We start from the raw sequence: 17,165 nt of genomic DNA on the forward strand, positions 1-17,165 counted from the left end.
GACTGTGGTCGGGATGCGGTAAGGATACGGATGGAACATGTTGGGGATGAAGAGACTATGTGGTCCGGATGCGGTGAGGATACGGATGGGACATGGTGGGATGCAGAGACTATGTGTTGGGATGCGGTGAGGATACTGATGGGACATGGTGGGAACACTGAGACAATGTGATGAGGACACGGATGGGATGTGGGGAGCAGTTGGGGAGGTTGCAGAGGTCCAGTGATGATGTGGGCGAGATGTAGTACCACTTTCTCATAGACATTGGGGCACATGTCGTTGGATCAGAACGCTGGATGTGTAATGTGCCAGATAATGAGCGCTAACAGCTTACAATTTACATGGACCGACTGCTCAAACCAAGCACAGGCACTTGGTGCAATATCTGTCAATGATTTCCGTGCATAATCCAATGTAGTTCTATTTCCTTGATTTGTAAGTAGGGACAAGGTGGCAGGCTGAGTGTTTGCTCTAGAAGTATATCTCCTAGAGCCCCGGCCCCGCCACCGTGTTGTCAGTGAAAGGTTTTCCACTTGTTTGTATAAAAGCCGCTGATCTGCACAGCGATGCAAATTAACACCTCTTAATAGCTGCTAAATAACCAACTAATTACTTGTATCTTCAATGGCGAAAACGCGCGAGAGACGCTAATAACACATTATTTGCTAATTATTAGACACCGGCCCAATTTTGCTGACAACAAACCGTTCTGTGTTGTCATTAACCTCCCGGGTGCCAGACAATGAGGGGAACTGTGCAGAAATGTGTAATATTATAAGATAATAACCCAACTGTCATGGTGTCCTACACCGATATCACACAATCAACAGAGCGAGACATGAGCGACTAGTCCCAATAACCATTATTACATGCAAACCGAAAGGTCCATAAAGCAATCCACCACACAGAGGATAAAATATTCCAAGAACACGGATACAGTCCAGTAATGGGATAAATGCCCCGGGAGAAGAGAGTTTCTCCAAGTCTCTCTGGGGTGTTGGCCTTAGCATCAGCATCCCACTGTACAGGATCTATGTCCTGGTCTCATGTCCTCCTCAAGCCCCTTTGTTATATCCAGGGGTAGGCAGATAGATTCAATGGTTTTCAGGCCCCCCCCAGTCCTAGGGACTGTGACTCAGATCAAGGCACTACAGGGGGTGATTTGAGCCATTTGGAGAGCAGAGGGGTCATGAATGGACAGTCAGGAAATGTCAGCAGGAGTTCATCGAGAGGCATGGACACATTCATAATAATCTGACCTTTTGTAAGATAATTAAGACTCTATACAAGACGGGGAATACACAGAATGATACAGAAAAATAAGACAACACTCCTAAACTCAGTAAAAATATGAACACAATGAACCCAACACACCATATCACACCTTCACACCAACAATCCACATCAGTAAATATCAATAATCCACCAGTATCCTCCCCATTGATCCCAAAGCCAACCTCACAGCAACTACCAGAGGGTTGTGAGCAGTGATAAATGGGGAGTTGGTGCTGTAGTATAAGGAGTGTGGACCCCACTTATTATTGAGTCCGGCTTGTTCTGTATTGAAGATTTTATAATTACATATACAGGTGTGAGTCGCCCACCAGGGCAGCTTGGTATACGGCATCGGGTCCTGTCGTTATTAAAGGGGATGTCACGGTGGCTGCGACCCGGTCCATGGCCCTGGGACTCTGTAAAAGGTCTTTAAAGGGAATTGTGATAAAATCTGTCATGATGCCATCTGTGGAGTTCAGTCAATTCAGACCGACCGACAGAGTTCAGACCGACGCTGCTTTAAAGGGGTCCTCTGGGGGATGTTGTTTCAGCAATGATGGTGACGCTTCTCACAGGTGAAGCAGGGTCCCCAGGGCTCCCAAGGTGTATGGGCGATGATGGTGTATGCCAGTCAATGAGTAAAGGACACAGCGTTGCAGTCTTTACCTGGTTTACTGAACATGTCAGAGGCCTCAGACCAGGGTACCGGCAACAAGTACATTAGGTGTTCACGCAGCCCGGAAACAAGTGAAATCCCCTTGGCAAGTCAGGTTGGGAGCCTTCCACTTTGCGCTCGCTATAAGTCCCTTACTGCCTGAAGTGTCCTAACAAGGTCCTGATTCTTTCCCCTGTCCTGGGACATGTACCTCTATGGCAGCTTGAGCTGTTCCTACTGGGGTCTCTGCATGGTGACTCCAGGCTCCAGAATGCTGCTGTACCACAGGCTTAATTTGGGCAATATATGTGTAGTTCTGTGCTCTCGGGTTCTGCTATGGGGCTTGCAGCTCCCCTCAGGCTCCCGTTACTCGGTCTCTGCGTTCTGGCTCCTTGGAGGCCCACTCGCAGCCTCCTTGAGCCCTATTCTCACCTCTGTGCTCTTTTCCTATCACTGTCTGCTTCAGACTAAACTAGCTCCTCCTCCAGACCAGGATCTTTATTCAGGGAAGCTGCCCTAAAACCGGGTTTTGAGCTCCCCCTCCTGGCCTAGATTCAGAAGGTGTTGTGTGTGTGATTTACCTGCCAAAGAGATCCCTCTTGTTTCCAGGCATAGCACTACTCTTCCCGAGAAGAAGGCAGAATTACTGTGGTACCCAAACACCTGGGGTGCCACATGTGCTTCTCACAAAATTAGAATATCACCAAAAAGTTTATTTCAGTTCTTCAATACAAAAAGTTAAACTCATATATTATATAGTCATTACAAATGGAGTGATCCATTTCAAGTGTTCATTTCTGTTAATGATTATGGCTTAAAGCCAATGAAAACCCAAATGTCATTATCTCAGTAAATTAGATACAGGGGTGGATTAAGGGTAGCCAGGGCCCCAGGCTGTTCAGACACTGTGGGCCCCCCCCCCCACCCCACCCGGGTCATGTGACGGGGGTCATGTGACGGGGGTCATGATATACCCGAACCAGATTATTCCAGAAAAATGGCCGGGCCCTACTCTACTGTAACCTATTAAATATTTGGTAGAATCTGCAATACAATTTAGGTACCGTATATACTCGAGTATAAGCCGAGATTTTCAGCCCAAATTTTTGGGCTGAAAGTGCCCCTCTCGGCTTATACTCGAGTCAATGTGGGTGGCAGGGTCGGCGGGTGAGGGGGTGAGGGCGCTGAGGTATACTTACCTAGTCCCAGCGATCCTCGCGCTGTCCCTGCCGTCCCACGGGCTTCTGTGCTGCAGCTTCTTCCCCTCTTCAGCGGTCACGTGGGACCGCTCATTAGAGATATGAATAAGCGGCTCCACCTCCCATAGGGGTGGAGCCGCCTATTCATTCCTCTAATCAGCGGTGCCGGTGACCGCTGACAGGAAGAGCTGCGGCACCGAAGACCAGGCAGAGGGACAGCGCGAGGATCGCCAGGACTAGGTAAGTATAGCATATTCACCTGTCCTCGTTCCAGCCGCCGGGCGCCGCTCCATCTTCCCGGCCGGCGCCTCCATCTTCCCGGCGTCTGCGCTCTGACTGTTCAGGCAGAGGGCGCGATGACGCATACAGTGTGCGCGGCGCCCTCTGCCTGATCAGTCAGAGCAGAGACGCCGGGAAGATGGAGGCGCCGGAACGAGACGCCGGGAGCTGCAATCAAGGGAGGTGAGTATGTGTTTTTTTTTTTTATTGCAGCAGCGGCGGCAGAGATTTCTATGGGGCACAATGAACGGTGCAGAGCACCGTATATGGCACAGCAATGGGGCACAATGAACGGTGCAAAGCACCGTATATGGCACAGCAATGGGGCACAATGAACGGTGCAGAGCACCGTATATGGCACAGCAATGGGGCACAATGAACGGTGCAGAGCACCGTATATGGCACAGCAATGGGGCACAATGAACGGTGCAGAGCACCGTATATGGGCACAGATATGGGGCACAATGAACGGTGCAGAGCACCGTATATGGGCACAGATATGGGGCACAATGAACGGTGCAGAGCACCGTATATGGGCACAGATATGGGGCACAATGAACGGTGCAGAGCACCGTATATGGCACAGCAATGGGGCACAATGAACGGAGCAGAGCACCGTATATGGGCACAGATATGGGGCACAATGAACGGTGCAGAGCACCGTATATGGCACAGCAATGGGGCACAATGAACGGAGCAGAGCACCGTATATGGGCACAGATATGGGGCACAATGAACGGTGCAGAGCACTGTATATGGCACAGCAATGGGGCACAATGAACGGTGCAGAGCACCGTATATGGCACAGCTATGGGGCACAATGAACGGTGCAGAGCACTATATGGGGCACAGCTATGGGGAAATAATGAACGGTGTAGAGCACTATATGGCACAGCTATGGGGAAATAATGATCTATTTTTATTTTTGAAATTCACCGGTAAATGCTGCATTTCCACCCTAGGCTTATACTCGAGTCAATAAGTTTTCCCAGTTTTTTGTGGCAAAATTAGGGGGGTCGGCTTATACTCGGGTCGGCTTATACTCGAGTATATACGGTATATTTTGACCAATAATATCACATACAAGGAACAAATACCACCGCAACATGACCAGACCACAAATTACAACCACAGTGATCGAATAATATCACATACAAGGAACAAATACCACCGCACCATGTCAAGACCACATATTACCACCACTTGGTGACCAAATATCACATACAAGGGACAAATACCTCAACACCATTTCCAGACCACATATTACCACCACATAGTGACTGAATACTACAATACTGATCAGTAAAAAACAACAACACAATACTATCACCATAAGTGCCAGTATTCACAGGAGATCTGTACTTAGTATGCAGTGTCTGTGTAGAGGTAATACAGTGATCACTGGTGACATTATACACAGGACCTCTATATAGTATACAGTGTATAGTGTCAGTGTATAGGTAACACTGACTCACCAGTGACGTCTCTAGGTGAAGTCCTTCATCTTTCATCCAGCACAGACAGCCATCATTTCTTCCAGACAGGACTCGTTTCTGCAGGAAATAACACAGTTATCTCGAGCTCCGCTTGTAGAACACATTACTTAATTTTTCACAACTTCTACATTACACCACATGAAGAAAAAAAGGCGATCTAGTGTCACTCTGCACAGTAACAGGACTGCCCCCCATTTAAAACAGTATACTCAAAAAATAAAATAAATACATCACTGCAGTAATAATATCCCTTAATTAGCCCCTATGGTAATAATATTCCACATCCTGGCCCCGTGTGTCTCATTCCTGGCTCCAGCCATATGTTCTCGCATCCTGCCCTCATGAGTATCCATTCTACCCCATATGATCTCCCCATCCTGCCCCATCTGTCTCCATCGTATCCATCCTGCCCCATGATCCAATCCTGCCCCATGTCTTTCATTCTGCCCCGTGTCTCCAATCATGCCCCGTGTCTACATTCTGCCCATGCCTCCAGTCCTGCCCCCAGTGTGTCCAGCAATCTGCCCCAGTATGTCCAGCATATTGCCCCAGTGTCCAGCAATCTGCCCCAGTGTCTCCAGCATATTGCCCCCAGTGTGTCCAGCATTGCCCCCAGACAGTGTGTCCAGCAATCTGCCCCAGTGTGTCCAGCATATTACCCCCAGTGTGTCCAGCAATCTGCCCCTGTATGTCCAGCATAGTGCCCCAGTGTGTCCAGCATATTGCCTCCAGACAGTGTGTCCAGCAATCTGCCCCAGTGTCTCCAGCATTGCCCCAGTGTCTCCAGCAATCTGCCCCAGTGTTCTCCAGCCATCTGCCCCAGTGTCCTCCAGCAATCTGCCCCAGTGTCTTCCAGCATTGCCCCAGTGTCCTCCAGCATTGCCCCAGTGTCCTCCAGCCATCTGCCCCAGTGTCCTCCAGCAATCTGCCCCAGTGTCCTCCAGCCATCTGCCCCAGTGTCCTCCAGCAATCTGCCCCAGTGTCCTCCAGCATTGCCTCAGTGTCCTCCAGCATTGCCCCAGTGTCCTCCAGCCATCTGCCCCAGTGTCCTCCAGCAATCTGCCCCAGTGTCCTCCAGCATTGCCCCAGTGTCCTCCAGCCATCTGCCCCAGTGTGTCCACCGTTATAAAAAAAAAAAACAACAAAAAAAAACAAGCAGTCTCCTCACCTGTCCTCGCTCCAGGCGGCGAGCTCCCTGCAGCAGAGCACACTCGCCGGCGACTGACAATGACGTCAGACGCCGGCGACGTGTGCGCCTGCGGCCGACATCAGCCGCCAGCCTCCAATTAGCTGGCGGCTGTTGTTAACTATTGACGTGCGGGAGCGCGCCCGCACATCAATAGGAAACCGCCGCAGCGCCGGAAAGGGGCCCGGTGAGCAGATGAGAAGGGGCCCGATGCGGGCCCCCTCTCTCTGCCCACCGGGTACGGCGGGGGGGGGCACATAAATGCCGGCGGCGGCCGCCGGCATTCACAGAATCACAGATGATTATCAGAGGGTCAATCTGTGCGGTAGCCCAGGGCCCCCCCAGACCACTGGGCCCTGGGCTACCGCCCATATTGACCCTCTGATAATCCGCCCCTGATTAGATAGTAAATGATTTTAAAATCCGAAATATTGGCCTACTGAAATGTATGTTCAGTAAATGCACTCAATACTTGGTCGGGGCTCCTTTTGCATCAATTACTGCATCAATGTGGCGTGGCATGGAAGCAATCAGCCAGTGGCACTGCTGAGGGGTTATGGAAGCCCAGGTTGCTTCGATAGCAGACTTCAGCTCATCTGCATTGTTGGGTCTGGTGTCTCTCATCTTCCTCTTGACAATACCCCATAGATTCTTTATGGGGTTAAAGGGAACCTGTCACCCACAAAATCGAAGATGAGCTAAGCCCACCAGCATCAGGGGCTTATCAACAGCATTCTGTAATGCTGTACATAAGCCCCCAATGTATCCTGAAAGATGAGAAAAAGAGGTTAGATTATGCTCACCCAGGGGTGGTCCCACTGCGGTCCGGGTCCGATGGGCATCGCAGTCCGGGGCTTCCCATCTTCTTACAATGACATCCTCTTCTTGTATTCATGCTGCAACTCTGATGCAGGTGTACTTTGTCTGCCCTGCTGAGGGCAGAGCAAAGTACTGCAGTGCGCAGGCGACGGGCCTCTCTGACCTTTCCCGGTGTCATCGTAAGAAGATGGGAGGCCCCGGACCGCGATGCCCATCGGACCCGGACCGCAGCAGGACCGCCCCTGGGTGAGTATATTCTAACCACTTTTTCTCATATTTCAGGATACATCAGGGGCTTATCTACAGCATTCAAGAATGCTGTAGATAAGCCCCTGATGCTGATGGGCTTAGCTCATCTTCGATTTTGGGGGTGACAGGTTCCCTTTATTGCATTACAATGAAACCCTGCAAAGTGCCGTGGATGAAGCTGCTCCTCCTATACATAAAACAACTCGGCACAGACGGCAACAACCGTGGCACACGCTGCAAACACGTTTCCTGCAGCGGTGCTCCAGGTGCGCAGAACGTCTGTGGAGAAAATCTAATCTACCCGAAGATTTCATCCATTATAAGTTCATGCTAAAGACATACAATTCTGCCCTTCACCTCTCCAAACAAACCTACTTCAACACCCTCATCACCTCCCTGTCCAATAACCCTAAACGTCTCTTTGACACGTTCCAGTCCCTACTCAACCCAAGAGCGCAGGCCCCAACCACGGATCTCCGTGCTGACGATCTGGCCAATTACTTCAAAGAAAAAATTGACCATATTCGACAGGAAATCATCTCCCAATCTCTTCATACCATGCACTGTCCTCCCTCCCCCACTGCATCTAGTTCACTCTCTGACTTTGAACCAGTTACAGAAGAAGAAGTAAGCAGGCTCCTTGCATCTTCTCGCCCGACCACTTGCACCAGTGACCCCATTCCGTCACATTTCCTCCAGTCCCTTTCCCCGGCTGTCACCTCTCACCTAACAAAAATATTCAACCTTTCCCTCACTTCCGGTATTTTTCCCTCCTCATTTAAGCATGCCATCATACATCCATTACTTAAAAAACCATCCCTCGACCAAAACTGTGCCGCTAATTATAGACCTGTCTCTAATCTTCCCTTCATCTCTAAACTCCTCGAACGCCTGGTCCACTCCCGTCTTACCCGCTATCTCTCAGATTACTCTCTTCTCGACCCTCTTCAATCTGGTTTCCGCTCTTTACACTCTACTGAAACTGCCCTCACTAAAGTCTCTAATGACCTACTAACAGCTAAATCTAATGGTCACTACTCCATGCTAATTCTCTTGGATCTCTCTGCAGCATTTGATACTGTGGATCATCAGCTCCTCCTCACTATGCTCCGCTCCATCGGCCTCAAGGACACCGTTCTCTCCTGGTTCTCCTCCTATCTCTCTGACCGATCCTTCACTGTATGTTTCGCTGGTTCCTCCTCCTCTCACCTTCCCCTTACTGTTGGGGTTCCTCAAGGATCAGTCCTAGGCCCCCTCCTCTTCTCTTTGTATACTGCCCCTATTGGACAAACAATCAGTAGATTTGGCTTCCAGTACCATCTCTATGCTGACGACACCCAACTATACACTTCTTCTCCTGATCTCACGCCTGCCTTATTAGAAAACACCAGTGATTGTCTTACCGCTGTCTCTAGCATCATGTCCTCCCTCTATCTGAAACTAAACCTGTCAAAAACTGAACTCCTCGTGTTTTCTCCCTCTACTAACCTACCTTTGCCTGACATTGCCATCTCCGTTTGCGGTTCCACCATTACTCCAAAGCAACATGCCCGCTGCCTTGGGGTCATCCTTGATTCTGACCTTTCATTCACCCCCCACATCCGATCACTGGCTCGCTCTTCTTACCTGCATCTCAAAAACATTTCTAGAATTCGCCCTTTTCTTACTTTCGACTCTGCAAAAACTCTTACTGTTTCACTTATTCATTCTCGTCTGGACTATTGTAACTCTCTACTAATCGGCCTCCCTCTTACGAAACTCTCCCCGCTCCAATCTGTCCTGAATGCTGCTGCCAGGATCATATTCCTCACCAACCGTTACACCGATGCCTCTACCTTGTGCCAGTCATTACACTGGTTACCCATCCACTCAAGAATCCAGTACAAAACTACTACCCTCATCCACAAAGCACTCCATGGCTCAGCACCACCCTACATCTCCTCTCTGGTCTCAGTCTACCACCCTACCCGTGCCCTCCGCTCCGCTGATGACCTCAGGTTAGCATCCTCAATAATCAGAACCTCCCACTCCCGTCTCCAAGACTTTACACGTGCTGCGCCGATTCTTTGGAATGCACTACCTAGGATAATACGATTAATCCCCAATCCCCACAGTTTTAAGCGTGCCCTAAAAACTCATTTGTTCAGACTGGCCTACCGCCTCAATGCATTAACCTAACGATCCCTGTGTGGCCTATATTAAAAAAAAAAGAAAATTAATTAACTGGTTCATGCAGCTTTACATGAACACCCAAGCCTTAAACTATGGCTGGTCCGAATAAATATAGCAATTGTTACCATCCACCTCTCGTGTCTCCCCTTTTCCTCATAGTTTGTAAGCTTACGAGCAGGGCCCTCACTCCTCTTGGTATCTGTTTTGAACTGTATTTCTGTTATGCTGTAATGTCTATTGTATGTACAAGTCCCCTCTATAATTTGTAAAGCGCTGCGGAATATGTTGGCGCTATATAAATAAATATTATTATTATTATTATTATTATTATTAAGGTCAGGCCAGTTTGCTGGCCAATCAAGCACAGTAATACTGTTGTTTGTAAACCAGGTATTGGTACTTTTGGCAGTGTGGACAGGTGTCAAGTCCTGCTGGAGAATGAAATTTCCATCTCCAAAAAGCTTGTCGTCAGAGGGAAGCATGAAGTGCTCTAAAATATCCTGATAGACAACTGCGCTGACTTTGGTCTTGATAAAACACAATGGACCTACACCAGCAGATGGCGTGGCTCCCCAAACCATCACTGACTGTGGAACCTTCACACTAGACCTCAAGCAGCTTGGATTGTGGCCTCTCCACTCTTCCTCCAGACTCTGGGACCTTGATTTCCAAATGAAATGCAAAATTTACTTTCATCTGAAAACACCTCGGACCACTGAGAACAGTCCAGTTCTTTTCTCCTTGGCCCAGGTAAGACGCTTCTGGCGTTATCTCTTGTGTTGTGAATTCTGTGGCAGAGCTCCCTCCTGTGGTCACAAGTGGTACTTCGGCTGGTTCTCTCAGTGAGCTTCCGTTGGTGGAGGAAAGTGGTACTGTGGCTTCTGAGTTTCCTTCCTCAGGTGATGTGGTGAAGTCGTTAAATGCTTCTCTATTTAACTCCACCTAGTGCTTTGATCCTGGTTTCCAGTCAATGTTCTAGTATTGGACCTGTTTCCTCCTGGATCGTTCCTGTGGCCTGCTGCTCTGCATAGCTAAGTTCCTCTTTGCTATTTGTTTGCTGTTTTTTTCTGTCCAGCTTGTCATTTTGTTTTTTACTGCTTGCTGGAAGCTCTGGGACGCAGAGGGTGTACCTCCGTGCCGTTAGTTCGGTACGGAGGGTCTTTTTGCCCCCTTTGCGTGGTTTTTGTAGGGTTTTGTGTTGACCGCAAAGTTGCCTTTCCTATCCTCGCTCTGTTCAGAAAGTTGGGCCTCGCTTTGCTAAATCTATTTCATCTCTACGTTTGTCTTTTCATCTTAACTCACAGTCATTATATGTGGGGGCTGCCTTTTCCTTTGGGGTATTTCTCTGAGGCAAGGTAGGCTTATTTTCTATCTTCAGGCTAGCTAGTTTCTCAGGCCGTGCCGAGTTGCATAGGCAGCGTTAGGCGCAATCCACGGCTGCCTTTAGTGTGGTTGGAGAGGATTAGGGATTGCGGTCAACAGAGTTCCCACGTCTCAGAGCTCGTTCTTGTTTTTTGGGTTATTGCCAGGTCACTGTATGTGCGCTGACCTCTATGTCCATTGTGGTACTGAATTACCTTTCATAACAGTACTGGAAGCCAAAAGTACTAATGATTCTCAATAGAGGGAAAAAAGAAGTTCTGAGACCATTTTTTTTTCTTTGCACTGTGTTTTGCCTTTTTTTTCCCCTAGACATTTGGGTGGTTCAGGACACAGGTGTAGCAATGGACATTAAAGGTCTGTCTTCATGTGTGGATCAGCTCACGGCAAGAGTACAAAGTATTCAAGACTTTGTGGTTCAGAATTCTATGTTAGAACCGAGAATCCCTATTCCTGATTTGTTTTTTGGAGATAGAACTAAATTTCTGAGTTTCAAAAATAATTGTAAACTATTTCTGGCTTTAAAACCTCGCTCCTCTGGTGTCCCAGTTCAACAAGTTAGGATCGTTATTTCTTTTTTGCGTGGCGATCCTCAGGACTGGGCATTTTCCCTTGCGCCAGGGGATCCTGCATTAAGTAATATCGATGCATTTTTTCTGGCGCTCGGATTGCTGTACGATGAGCCTAATTCTGTGGATCAGGCAGAGAAGAATTTGCTGGCTCTGTGTCAGGGTCAGGATGAAATAGAGGTATATTGTCAGAAATTTAGAAAGTGGTCCGTACTCACTCAGTGGAATGAAGGTGCGCTCGCAGCTATTTTCAGAAAAGGTCTCTCTGAAGCCTTTAAGGATGTCATGGTGGGATTTCCTATGCCTGCTGGTCTGAATGAGTCTATGTCTTTGGCCATTCAGATCGGTCGACGCTTGCACGAGCGTAAATCTGTGCACCATTTGGTGGTATTACCTGAGCTTAAACCTGAGCTAGGCGTTGTGGGTTTTTCTTGGAGCCCTTGCAGTGTCCTATTCCATTGAGAGGAATTGATGCTACGCCTTTGGCCAAGAATAAGCCTCAGTACTGGACCCAGCTGACCATGTGCATGGCTCCTGCACATCAGGAGGTTATTCACTTTCTGGTGTTGCATAATCTGCATGATGTGGTCATGTTGGGGTTGCCATGGCTACAAGTCCATAATCCAGTTTTAGATTGGAAATCCATGTCGGTGTCCAGCTGGGGTTGTCAGGGGGTACATGGTGATGTCCCATTTCTGACTATTTCGTCATCCACCCCTTCTGAGGTTCCTGAGTTCTTGTCTGATTACCGGGATTTATTTGGTGAGCCCAAGTCCGATACCCTACCTCCGCATAGGGATTGTGATTGTGCTATCGATTTGATTCCTGGTAGTAAATTCCCAAAAGGTCGACTGTTTAATTTATCTGTGCCTGAGCACGCCGCTATGCGGAGTTATGTGAAGGAGTCTTTGGAGAAGGGGCATATTCGCCCGTCATCGTCGCCATTGGGAGCAGGGTTCTTTTTTGTAGCCAAGAAGGATGGTTCGCTGAGACCTTGTATAGATTACCGCCTTCTAAATAAGATCACGGTTAAATTTCAGTACCCCTTGTCGCTGTTATCTGATTTGTTTGCTCGGATTAAGGGGGCTAGTTGGTTCACCAAGATAGATCTTCGTGGTGCGTATAATCTTGTGCGTATTAAGCGAGGCGATGAGTGGAAAACTGCATTTAATACGCCCGAGGGCCATTTTGAGTATCTAGTAATGCCATTCGGACTTGCCAATGCTCCATCAGTGTTTCAGTCCTTTATGCATGACATCTTCCGAGAGTACCTGGATAAATTCCTGATTGTGTACTTAGATGACATTTTGATCTTCTCGGATGATTGGGAGTCTCATGTGAAGCAGGTCAGAACGGTGTTTCAGGTCCTGCGTGCTAATTCTTTGTTTGTGAAGGGATCAAAGTGTCTCTTTGGTGTTCAGAAGGTTTCATTTTTGGGGTTCATCTTTTCCCCTTCTACTATCGAGATGGATCCTGTTAAGGTCCAAGCCATCCATAATTAGACTCAGCCGACATCTCTGAAAAGTCTACAAAAGTTCCTGGGCTTTGCTAATGTTTATCGTCGCTTCATCTGCAATTTTTCTAGTATTGCTAAACCATTGACCGATTTGACCAAGAAAGGTGCTGATTTGGTCAATTGGTCTTCTGCTGCGGTGGAAGCTTTTCAAGAGTTGAAGCGTCGTTTTTCTTCTGCCCCTGTGTTGTGTCAACCAGATGTTTCGCTTCCGTTCCAGGTCGAGGTTGATGCTTCTGAGATTGGAGCAGGGGCTGTTTTGTCGCAGAGAAGTTCTGATTGCTCGGTGATGAAACCATGCGCCTTCTTTTCCAGGAAGTTTTCGCCTGCTGAGCGTAATTATGATGTGGGCAATCGAGAGTTGCTGGCCATGAAGTGGGCATTCGAGGAGTGGCGTCATTGGCTTGAAGGAGCTAAGCATCGCGTGGTGGTCTTGACTGATCATAAGAACTTGACTTATCTCGAGTCCGCCAAGCAGTTGAATCCTAGGCAAGCTCGTTGGTCGTTGTTTTTTGCCCGTTTTGACTTTGTGATTTCATACCTTCCGGGCTCTAAAAATGTGAAGGCGGATGCTCTGTCTAGGAGTTTTGTGCCCGACTCTCCGGGTGTATCTGAGCCGGCGGGTATCCTCAAAGAGGGAGTAATTGTGTCTGCCATCTCCCCTGATTTGCGGCGGGTGCTGCAAAAATTTCAGGCTAATAAACCTGATCGTTGCCCAGCGGAGAAACTGTCCCTGATAGGTGGACGAATAAAGTTATCTCTGAGGTTCATTGTTCGGTGTTGGCTGGTCATCCTGGAATCTTTGGTACCAGAGAGTTAGTGGCTAGATCCTTTTGGTGGCCATCTCTGTCGCGGGATGTGCATACTTTTGTGCAGTCCTGTGGGATATGTGCTCGGGCTAAGCCCTGCTGTTCTCGTGCCAGTGGGTTGCTTTTGCCCTTGCCGGTCCCGAAGAGGCCTTGGACACATATCTCTATGGATTTTATTTCAGATCTTCCCATCTCTCAAAAGATGTCAGTCATTTGGGTGGTCTGTGATCGCTTCTCTAAGATGGTCCATTTGGTACCCTTGTCTAAATTGCCTTCCTCCTCTGATTTGGTGCCATTGTTTTTCCAGCATGTGGTTCGTTTACATGGCATTCCAGAGAATATCGTTTCTGACAGAGGTTCCCAGTTTGTTTTGAGGTTTTGGCGAGACTTTTGTGGTAGGATGGGCATTGACTTGTCTTTTTCCTCGGCTTTCCATCCTCAGACTAATGGCCAGACCGAACGAACCAATCAGACCTTGGAAACATATCTGAGATGCGTTGTTTCTGCTGATCAGGATGACTGGGTGTCCTTTTTGCCTTTGGCTGAGTTCGCCCTTAATAATCGGGCCAGCTCGGCTACCTTGGTTTCACCGTTTTTCTGCAACTCTGGGTTCCATCCTCGTTTCTCTTCAGGGCAGGTTGAGTCTTCGGACTGTCCTGGTGTAGATACTGTGGTGGATAGGTTGCAGCAGATTTGGACTCATGTAGTGGACAATTTGACTTTGTCCCAGGAGAAGGCTCAACGTTTCGCTAATCGCAGACGCTGTGTGGGTCCCCGACTTCGGGTTGGGGACTTGGTTTGGTTATCTTCTCGTCATATTCCTATGAAGGTTTCCTCTCGTAAGTTTAAACCTCGTTTTATTGGTCCGTATAGGATTTTTGAGGTTCTTAATCCTGTGTCTTTTCGTCTGACCCTTCCAGATTCATTTTCCATACATAACGTATTCCATAGGTCATTGTTGCGGAGATACGTGGCACCTATGGTTCCATCTGTTGATCCTCCTGCCCCGGTTTTGGTGGAGGGGGAGTTGGAGTATATTGTGGAGAAGATTTTGGATTCTCGTGTTTCAAGGCGGAAACTCCAGTATCTGGTTAAGTGGAAGGGTTATGCTCAGGAAGATAATTCCTGGGTCTTTGCCTCTGATGTCCATGCTCCCGATCTTGTTCGTGCCTTTCATATGGCTCATCCTGGTCGTCCTGGGAGCTCTGGTGAGGGTTCGGTGACCCCTCCTCAAGGGGGGGGTACTGTTGTGAATTCTATGGCAGAGCTCCCTCCTGTGGTCACAAGTGGTACTTCGGCTGGTTCTCTCTGTGAGCTTCCGTTGGTGGAGGAAAGTGGTACTGTGGCTTCTGAGTTTCCTTCCTCAGGTGATGTGGTGAAGTCGTTAGGTGCTTCTCTATTTAACTCCACCTAGTGCTTTGATCCTGGCTTCCAGTCAATGTTCTAGTATTGGACCTGTTTCCTCCTGGATCGTTCCTGTGGCCTGCTGCTCTGCATAGCTAAGTTCCTCTTTGCTATTTGTTTGCTGTTTTTTTCTGTCCAGCTTGTCATTTTGTTTTTTACTGCTTGCTGGAAGCTCTGGGACGCAGAGGGTGTACGTCCGTGCCGTTAGTTCGGTACGGAGGGTCTTTTTGCCCCCTTTGCGTGGTTTTTGTAGGGTTTTGTGTTGACCGCAAAGTTGCCTTTCCTATCCTCGCTCTGTTCAGAAAGTTGGGCCTCGCTTTGCTAAATCTATTTCATCTCTACGTTTGTCTTTTCATCTTAACTCACAGTCATTATATGTGGGGGCTGCCTTTTCCTTTGGGGTATTTCTCTGAGGCAAGGTAGGCTTATTTTCTATCTTCAGGCTAGCTAGTTTCTCAGGCCGTGCCGAGTTGCATAGGCAGCGTTAGGCGCAATCCACAGCTGCCTTTAGTGTGGTTGGAGAGGATTAGGGATTGCGGTCAACAGAGTTCCCACGTCTCAGAGCTCGTTCTTGTTTTTTGGGTTATTGCCAGGTCACTGTATGTGCGCTGACCTCTATGTCCATTGTGGTACTGAATTACCTTTCATAACACTCTTGGTCATGAGTGGTTCCTTGATACAAGTAATGTGACACATGTCCAGGATACATCTGTGTGTGGTAGCTCTTGAAGCGATGACTCCAGCAGCAGTCCACTCCTTGTGAATCCCCTCAAATTTTTGAATGGCCTTTTCTTAACAGTCCTTTCAAGGCTGCTGTATCCCTGTTGCTTGTGCACCTTTTTCTACCACACTTTTTCCTTCCACTCAGTTTTCCATTAATATGCTTGGATACAGCACTGTGCGAACAGCCAGCTTCTTTAGCAATGACCTTTTGTGGCTTACCCCCCTTGTGGAGTGTGTCAATGACTGCCTTCTGGACATCGGTCAAGCCAGCAGTCTTCCCCATGATTGTGGAGCTACTGAAACAGACTAAGGGACCTTTTTAAACACTTAGTAAGCCTTTGCAGTTGTTTATTGTTAATTATTCTAATTTACTGAGATAAGAACTTTTGTGTTTTCATTGGCTGTAAGCCATAATCATCAACATTAACAGAAATAAACACTTTAAATAGATCACTCTCTTTGTAATGACTCTATATAATATATGAGATTCACTTTTTGTATTGAAGAACTGAAATAAATTAACTTTTTGATGATATTCTAATTTTGTGAGAAGCACCTGTATGTTTTATTATTGCTCAAATTTTCACATCACTCAGGTTATGTTTATTTGGCAGCAGTTACATTCTGTTACCATAAACTGAGTGTGGAAGATGGAGAAATATGAGGATTGTTGTTTTTCACGGTGTCAAACGCAACAAACAAGACGCAGTGACGTCCTCGCTCAAGGTCAATAATATTGTTCTGCTCAGTAAAACAGTAAATGACCTAAAATGTTTTCTTCTCTGCTGCTCAACTAACCTTTTCGTATTTCATCCTGGTTCCACTAGAAATGGAATGATTCCCCCAACACATGAACACAATATAAATATTAATATACCTCAAGGGCAAAGACACTGTACTGGTAGCATCAGTAACATCCTGTACATGGGGGTAGTATTATAATAGTTATATTCTTGTATATAGGGGCAGTATTATAGTAGTTATATCCTTGTACATAGGAGCAGTATTATAGTAGTTATATTCTTGTACATAGGAGCAGTATTATAGTAGTTATACTCTTGCACATAGTAGCAGTATTATAATAGCTATATTCTTGTACATAGGGAGTATGCGGAGAGGTGAGGTATCTGACTGCCTGAGTGCGTGTATGTGGTGCGGTGCTGTTTGTGTGTGTGTGTGGTGTGGTACTGTGTGTGTATTGGAGATGTGTGTATTGCAGAGATTGTGTTATGTAGGCAATCCAGTGACACAGTGTGCCAGCAATCAGAGCACATACAGTGATCTGACAATAACCCAAAAAACAATAGAACGAGCTCTGAGACGTGGAATCTCTGTAGACCGCAATATCTGAACCTATCCTAAACACAACTAAAGGCAGCTGTGGATTGCGCCTGACACTACCTATGCAACTCGGCACAGCCTGAGGAGCTGACTAGC

This window comes from Ranitomeya imitator, chromosome 1 (assembly GCF_032444005.1).
Source record: "Ranitomeya imitator isolate aRanImi1 chromosome 1, aRanImi1.pri, whole genome shotgun sequence".
NCBI classification, from domain to species: domain Eukaryota; kingdom Metazoa; phylum Chordata; class Amphibia; order Anura; family Dendrobatidae; genus Ranitomeya; species Ranitomeya imitator.